The 8,215-nt window shown below is 40.5% G+C and overlaps 1 long non-coding RNA gene across 1 annotated transcript in view; it reads left to right on the top strand.

Moving 5' to 3' along the window:
• LOC115291744 overlaps positions 1 to 4,439 on the top strand; it is a 12,680-nt gene extending 8,241 nt beyond the window's left edge. Inside the window, exon 3 of the long non-coding RNA XR_003908646.1 lies at positions 2,104 to 4,439. This is a non-coding gene — a long non-coding RNA (uncharacterized LOC115291744). The remainder of the gene's footprint in view (positions 1 to 2,103) is intronic.
• The last annotated feature ends 3,776 nt before the right edge of the window (positions 4,440 to 8,215 follow it).

The following is an 8,215-nucleotide window of genomic DNA, read 5'->3' as shown; positions in this document are numbered from 1 at the left end:
CTTTTTGTTAAGCAATTTTGTTAATACTTGTTTATTTTTGAGAGAGTGAAAGCAGAGAAGGGCTCAGAGAAGGGACCCAGGACCTGAAACAGGCTCCACACTGACAGCAGCGAGCCTGTTGCGGGGCTCAAACTCATGAACCACGAGATCATGACCTAAGCCACGTCAGACACTCAACTCACTGAGCTGCCCTGGTGCTCCCCTGAATTGTTTTTAATACATCTTGTTTTTTCGTTTTGAGAGAGAAGTTAGAATACTAGCAGGGGAAGGTCAGAGAAAGAGACAGAGAGAGAGTCCCAAGCAGACTCTTCACTGGGAGCACAGAGCTGACCCAGGGCTTTATTTCACAAACCGTGAGATCATGACCGGAGCCAAAATCAAGAGGCAGACACTTAACTGACTGAGCCACCCAGGTGCACCTAATCAGAGACTTTTGATATGAATATATGTAAAAGATTGTTTATTAAACTTTTTAAAAGTCATTCAAGAGTAAACAGGATCAACAGTACAGTATGGCATGTACATTGTAGCAAGAGTATTATGAAGACATTAATATCATTTTTTCAAAGAATATCCAAAGAGCTGAGCAAATGTTTATGGTATAATGAGTGAAAAAATATCAGGTTGGAAAAAAATTCTATATGTAATTTGATCCAAATTTCATTTTTAAAAATTATACATTCACATGGATAAAGAAAGGGTGAAATCTAGCCACTTGTAACCTGGATGGATTGAGAGAGTATAATGCTAAGTGAAATAAGTCATTTAGAGGAAGGCAAAAACACCATGTGATTTCACTCATATGTGGAGTTGAAGAAATAAAACAAACCAACAAACAAAGGGAAAAGGAGGCAAACTATAAAATGACTCCTATGGAGAACAAGCTGGTGATTGTCAGAGGAGAGACGGGCTGGGGGAGTGGCTGCAGGAGGTGAAGGGGAGTAAGGGTGCACCTGTGACCATGATGAGCGCTGAGGAATGGATATAGAAGTGTTGAATCACTGTAACTGTATATTTACAACTTATATAACGCCATATATTAAGTATATGTTAAATGAGATTATACATTCATAGGAAGAGGATAAAAAATATACACAATAAGGGGCACCTGGGTGGTTCAGTTGATAGAGCAGCTCTTAGTTTCAGCTCAGGTCACGATCTCACAGTTTGTGAGTTCAAGCCCCATGTCAGGCTCCGCGCTGACAGTGTGGAGCCTGCTTGAGATTATACCCGTCTCTCTACCCCTCCCCTGCTTGCGTGTGCCTTTCTGTCTCTCCCAAAATAAACAGGGGAACTTTAAAACAAAATTAATGGAAAAATATATATGTGTGTGTTATAATATGTATGTATGTATATACAACAATAAAGAATACCGTGATTTCTGGTAGTCTGATTCAAGGTGATATCTCTTTTCTGTTTACATGCACATTGTATCAAATTAGTATCTCAGTAATTTTTTATGTCATTAAATATTCTTCTGTAGCTTATTTTGTGGCTGGAGAGTAATATTAGCCTATTGTTAGGTATATAGGAGGTTTCTAGTTGTGGGTATAGACGGCCTGGTTTATGTCGTTGGTTTTGTGTGTTTTCCTATTATATCTTCACAGAAGTGAAATGATTGAGTCAGGGCTTAAATATTTTAAAGTCTCATTTATACATACTGCTCAATTAAGTTGTTTCCCATAAGGACTTAAAATATGCATTTTAAGATTTTACTTCCCTTGTCCCAATGTGATCCTGTGAGATCACAGTCTTAATTCCACTATCATGTATATGCTATTGAGTGAATCTACAATAGGGTACTGCATAATTTTCCCATATTTTGCATGTTGTTGAAGATAAGTCATCTCTTGGTCATTGAATACAGTTAGCAGGCAAAATACAAAACCAAAGTTGTGTCTTCTTTCTGTTAGGTTGGAGTATTACTCCATTCATACATTCTGTTCTTAGAGGAAAATAAAGATAATTTTGACTCCTGCCTAGGTGTTAGCAGTGTACCTCACTTAACCTAATACTGAAAATATATTACACATAGGTAAGTTACTACCTGTTCTGAAAATTCTCTTTTGAAGGTAAACTGAATTCTGTAATGTCTGTTTTCAGGATCCAGTGAAAGACGGTGAGGCAAAGATCAAGGCTGACTATGCACAGCTTCTGGAAGACATGCAGAACGCATTTCGTAGCCTTGAAGATTAGAACTGTGACTTCCCTCCTTCCTTTCCTCAACAGTGTCTCATCTGTGTATATTTTCCTAAATTTCTCATCTCCAAACCCTCTGCTTCTTTGTTGAGCAGCTTTGAGACTAGTGCCTGTGTGTGTTATCACGTGTCCCCCTGTTATCTGGTGGGTCTTCTCTAAAACAAACATTCCTTTGTTCCAGTGTTTGAACGGCCTCCCTGATCCTTTCTCCGAAGTGGTGAATGTAGTAAATAGGACATATACTGGCTACACTACTGTAAACTCGTATGTGGGGGGACCTCCCTCCTTGTCCTAGGTTTGCCCTTTCCTCGTCGCCATTAAGTTGCCCACGAGACTGCTGCATGTACTGTCTTTGCAGTAGAGTTGGAATGGAAGGCCAGATTTCTGTACACGTTGACAGGTACTTTGTGAAATGACTCCATATCTATGTGGCAAGGTTATTTGTCGCTTAGCATTTTGCTAAGTAGCTGCTTTGCAGGATATACTTGCTTTTTTAAAAACATGAATGATTAATGTTCCGAATATGCATTGCTTCCCCCAGTATAAATCAGGAATGTTTATAGGAAACTGTTGGGAACTCTACTGTTTTTAAAACAGGCATTTGTGGGACTCGGCACAGTACATGAATCCGTACCCCGTAAAACAGTGGAAAAGGAGCCAGGTGGTCAAACTGAAACATCATCTTGTTAAAGCATGTTTTACTTCAGTATGAAAAATTCAGCACCAAGGACTACACTACTACATTACTAGGAAAGTCTTTTTAAAATCACATTTAAAACAATCACCGGGAACTTGATCCATATCACACCCTTTTTCTTTTCCCCAAACATCTTAGAAGCCTAAGCTTCTAAGAATCATGTGGCAGTGCGATGGGCAGTAAAATGCCACAGAGAAGATACTCAGTAGCGGTTAAAGGCTGTTTGCACCATTAAGGACCAGCTGGACTGTAGTGACTCTTGGGGCCAGAGCGGGGCTATGTTTTTACAGGAGAACGGTGTGTGCCACATGTCTGCGTGTGTGTTTGCTCACTGAACTTTTGAACAACCAGGTTGCCAGCTTACTGGCTCAAAAGACTTCTCAGAATATCTGTAACAATAGCATAGCAGTTTCCATCCTGTTTAATAGGGGTGAACATTCTTTTATCTGCTGGTAACAGAATCTGGGTCCTGTGGGTAAAAAGATAATTTCATTGTCTTTTAAGTTTATGTTTTAAAATAATAAGTTCTCTCTTTGTGTAAGGCACACCGCAGACCAGCTCTGATCGCAACAGTCTCTCACTAACACTTTGTGACCAATAGTGCTGCCACCATTGCTTCCTCTTTGGGAAGAGGAGACGGTTGTGAACATGCCTAACGATGTCAAATACCCAGTGTAAGAGCATAAATCAAGTATTTATTTTCTGCCTCAGGATATTACTTCAATTTTGAGGTATGTCTTTCTTTTGGTCCGTCAGGGAGAGGAGAGAATTGAGCAGAGTTTGTTTCATTCCTTGCAGATTGCATGTGTTTAGAGGGGCTTGCTGTGCAGGATGGATATTCTTCCATATGCAGCTTTTCTTTTAACTTTTCCAAATATTGGAGGATACAAAAATTATGCAATGATTCATTGAAATGTGGACTTAATGGTGCTGCTTACCAGTTTGCTTCCAATGTGGCCTCCAGCCAGAGGCCCTAAGACCAGTGGAATTGAAAAGGATTTCAAAAATGTTCTATTCCTACCTGAAGCCTATCAGGAAACCAAGACTGTGATAGTAATGAATGATATGATGAGGAAAGTTTGACCAAGTTTGTTTCTTATCGTTCTGAATTTGCAATGTAATTTTTACTCCCTTTGAGAATGCTGCTGTGTGGCTGTGAAGACGCTAGAGACAGAAGATGCTCTGATACTCCTTGTTACGTGTCCCGTCACCTGTATGTTGAGGACTTCAAATTGGTAACTGATCGTATTTCTTTAGGAAGAACGTGTTAAAATTACAACAAGCTGTTAAAAAGATGATGCCGTTCTATATTTATTGTGCTATGCCTGGTCCTAAATGGAACCAGTTAAACAAGTTTCATATGTATTTTTCCAGTGTTATATCTCACACATTGTACCCTTTGGAAATTTCCTTCCATCTGAAGAAGGAATAGAAGGGGCCATATATATTGCCTCCTTATCCTTGAGATCTCACTATCTTTATGTTAAAAGTTGTGGATAATTGTTAAAAATCTATGAAAGAATAAAAAGTGGATTTAAATTAACATTTTTTCATGTGTGGGGGAGGCAGGGTCTGCTAGAATGCTTTCTACCTTGTGTTTTTATTTTATGTTTTCAGTATGAACTTTAAAACTTTTTATTTCTCCCCCTTCTTTATTGACTGTTCCTTAAGATCATGAAAGTGAATTGGGATCCCCAGTATAGACTAAAACAAGTCCTATAATCATAACCAGTATGATTGGAAATTTAGTACACAGAATCTCATGCCATTCTGAGTATTACTTTAAATTGAAAAAGGGAATCATTTCTAAAAATGCACTTATAAATTAAAGGAGATTGGTGGTACTCATTTCTATTTTTGGCAAATGACTACACCTTGTTATTCATGATTTTGCAAGCTGAATCAATTAAGATTTGATGTAACAACATGTTAGTTGGGACATATTTTGCTTATTTTTTAAAATTTTTGTAATGTTTATATTTGAGAGAGAGAGAGAGAGACAGAGTATGAGAGGGGGCAGGGCAGAGAAAGAGGGAGACAAATCCAAAGCAGGCTCCAGGCTCCCAGTGGTCAGCACAGAGCCTGATGCAGGGCTCAAACCCACAAGCTGTGAGATCATGACGTGAGCCGAAGTTGAGTGCTTAACCCACTGATCCACCTAGGCACCCTGGTTTTATATATTTAAATGTATTGCTAACTTCCAAGGGAGTAGAGAAGCAGTGCGAACTCTATTCCTGTGAAGTGTCAAGTTTATCTAGAGAAATACTTAAAAATCTATAGGAAAGCATATTCATTATAGAATGTTTGCATAAGTTTTAGTCCACATGGTAATATCTCTATAGATTTGGGTTATTCTTTTAATGTATTGCTACCATATACGAGCACAAAGAAGAAAAGCAACTTTTCCAAGTGGGCTGTGATAAAATGCCACGGACATTGTTTTAAGGGTCTCCCTTTCGTTTGGGTTACCCCAGAAGTTGACTCTGAGACCGGTAGTTGAGTGCAGGGAGTTTATTTGGGATGTAGTCTCAGGACACACCAGTAGGGGAGTAGAGAATTCAGACAAAACTGAGAGAAGCCAATACAAATTCATTACCAAGCAAGTCAACACTTTGGACTATGAAGCACAATGCTGCTGGAGAATTCTGGGAGCAACCGAAGATTATGCACCTCAGTTATCCCACCGATGGTCCAAAAGAACTGGAGTACTTTAATCAGTCATTGATAGCCAGCTCCTGTCAGTCATCCCGTGAAGGACTCTCCCACAAAGACTGGGAGAGTCAATGCCCAGCACTTGGATGTAGGTAGATCAGGCACCGGTGGCCACCAAAAATCCCTGCAAAGAGATTCGGGTGCAGGTGGTTGGGGGAGGTTGGGCTGCTGCACACCGAAACGGTGGTCATGGCCAAGGAGACTTAGATGGGGCACTACTAGCAACTGCTTCGGGCTTCTTAGGAACCCAAGGGGGGAAAGAGTGTTCAAGAAGTCACTGAAAAGCCATTGTTCTGCAAAATAAGGAAGCACTCAGTGAACGAATCTGGACACACTTTGAATCCAGGCAGACTGATTCCAGAGAACATACTCTTAATCACCATACTACATTCTGCCTCTGTATCTGAAGTTTTTTTAAAGACGACTTTTTTTAAACGTTTATTTTTGAGAGACACAGAATGTGAGTGGGGGAGGGTCAGAGAGAGAGGGAGACACAGAATCCGAAGCAGGCTCCAAGCTCTGAGCTGTCAGCACAGAGCCTAAAGTGGGGCTCAAGCCCACAAACTGTGAGATCATGACCTGAGCCAAAGTTGGCCGCTTTAACTGAGCCACCCAGGTGCCCCAAGAGAAGATGTATTTTAAAGAGCAAATAATATACATGCCAATTATGGTTACAGATGTAGGGTTTAAAGCAGCTTCTTGGATTAATGAGGATGTTGGGCATTTATTCCAACCCTCTCATTAACACAAAAGAGGAAATTGAAGTCTAGAGAGGTGACTGATATGCCCAATGTCACACTGCTACTTAATGAAAAAATTCAGACCTCCTGATTTCCAGTGTCTGTATATCTTTTCCCTTACATACGTACGTTTCATTCAGAACCAGGAAGTTGGTATGAATAAATGTGAACCATAAAGACAGATAAACCAGAAGAAAAGTAGGGAGAAATGACTGGCCGAACAAGGTGGTCCTAGACAGTGTGGGGACTCACTTGCTTTAAGAAGGCAAATGTGACTGAGAAACTGTTAAGAGGTTGAACCAGAGTTTCGGGAGGTGAGTCTGGAAGTAGATCACCCCTTGTCACCAAAATGATAAGAAGTCATAAAAGTGCAGAGGCACAGGAACATAAAGAATGACAAACATTTTACAATGGGCTCGTATCCAGAATACATAAAGAACTACGAACCAAAAACAAAAAAAGTGACAGATCTTAATAGATAAATGGATAAAAGACTTGAACAGGCCCCTCACGAAATGGCCCATTGCTACATAAAAAAGATGCTTAGCTTCTAGTCACCAGGGAAATGTAAATTCAGATTACTATGTGATACCATTTCAGACCTACCCGAAGGACTAAAATGGAGAGAACAGAGAATACACGTGTTGGTGAGTATGTGGAACCAGAGCTGTCCTCCATGTGGGAACGTAAACCTGTGTGATCATCTTGGTAGCATGTACAAAGTTGAATTAGGAAAACCTAATGATGTAGGCATCCCATTTGTGGGTCTGTACACGAATGAATACATGTATGTTCACCAAAAGACGTACCGAAACGTTCATAGCAGCACTACTTGCAATAGCCCCAAACTGAAAACTACCTAAATGGTACTTTGGAAGAATGGATAAGCAAATTGCATGTTCACACAATGAAACACTCTATAGACACAACAAAGAAGCCAAACAAAGAACATATACTATATGATTGCATTTATATAGAAATCAAAACATAAAACTAGTACCTGAGGTACTAGTTTTTGAGGTCAGGACAGCAGTTATCCATGGGAAGAAAGGGGGTGTTACAACAGGAGGCCAGCATGTGGGGGAATTCTGGGGTGTTGAATATGCTCTGATTTTGGTGGGTCCTGATTACATGGTGTGTTCGTTTTGTAAGAATTCATGGACATGATTCAAGCACTTCTCTGTATATATGTCATACGTAATGAGTTGACCAAAAGAAAAAAGCTTACGCTGAAGGATTTCTGTTTATTTAGAGGAGTTTTGCACTAAGATAATGTGGTAGGTTTAACATGCTTTGGGGCGCCCGGGTGGCTGTCAGTTTCGTGTCTGACTTCGGCTCAGGTCATGATCTCGCGGTTCGTGCATCGGGGCTCTCTGCTGTCAGCACAGAGCCTGCTTCAGATTCTCTCTCTCTCTCTGTCCCTCCCCCGCTAGCACGCTGTCTCTCTTAAATAAGTAACCTTAATAATAATAAATAAAATGCTTTTAAATTCTACCTAATAATAAAATCATGTTTTTGTTTGATTTTCAACCTCGCACTTTTGTAGAGTTGATAATAGATTTGAATCTTTCAAGTTAGGAACTCTCCATTCTCTTTGCAACCAGTAACTTCATTTGTCACACAGCTGACCAGGAGTTGCGGAATAGCTGTAATCAGAACAGTGAAGCTAATGAGACACACCATCATAGCATGCAACAGCCGCTCACAAGCAAGCATGTGTTGGGGTGACTGGGTGGCTCAGTCAGTGGAATGTCCAACGTTGGCTCGGGCCGTGATCTCGCGGTTCATGAGTTTGAGCCCTGCTTCAGGCCCTGTACTGACAACTCAGCCTGGAGCCTGCTCCTTCGGATTCTGTGTCTCCCGCTCT

This window comes from Suricata suricatta, chromosome 5 (genome assembly GCF_006229205.1).
Source record: "Suricata suricatta isolate VVHF042 chromosome 5, meerkat_22Aug2017_6uvM2_HiC, whole genome shotgun sequence".
In the NCBI taxonomy this organism is placed as follows: Eukaryota; Metazoa; Chordata; class Mammalia; order Carnivora; family Herpestidae; genus Suricata; species Suricata suricatta.
Note: the sequence above shows the minus strand (reverse complement) of the source record. Positions and strands in the feature narration are given on the sequence as shown.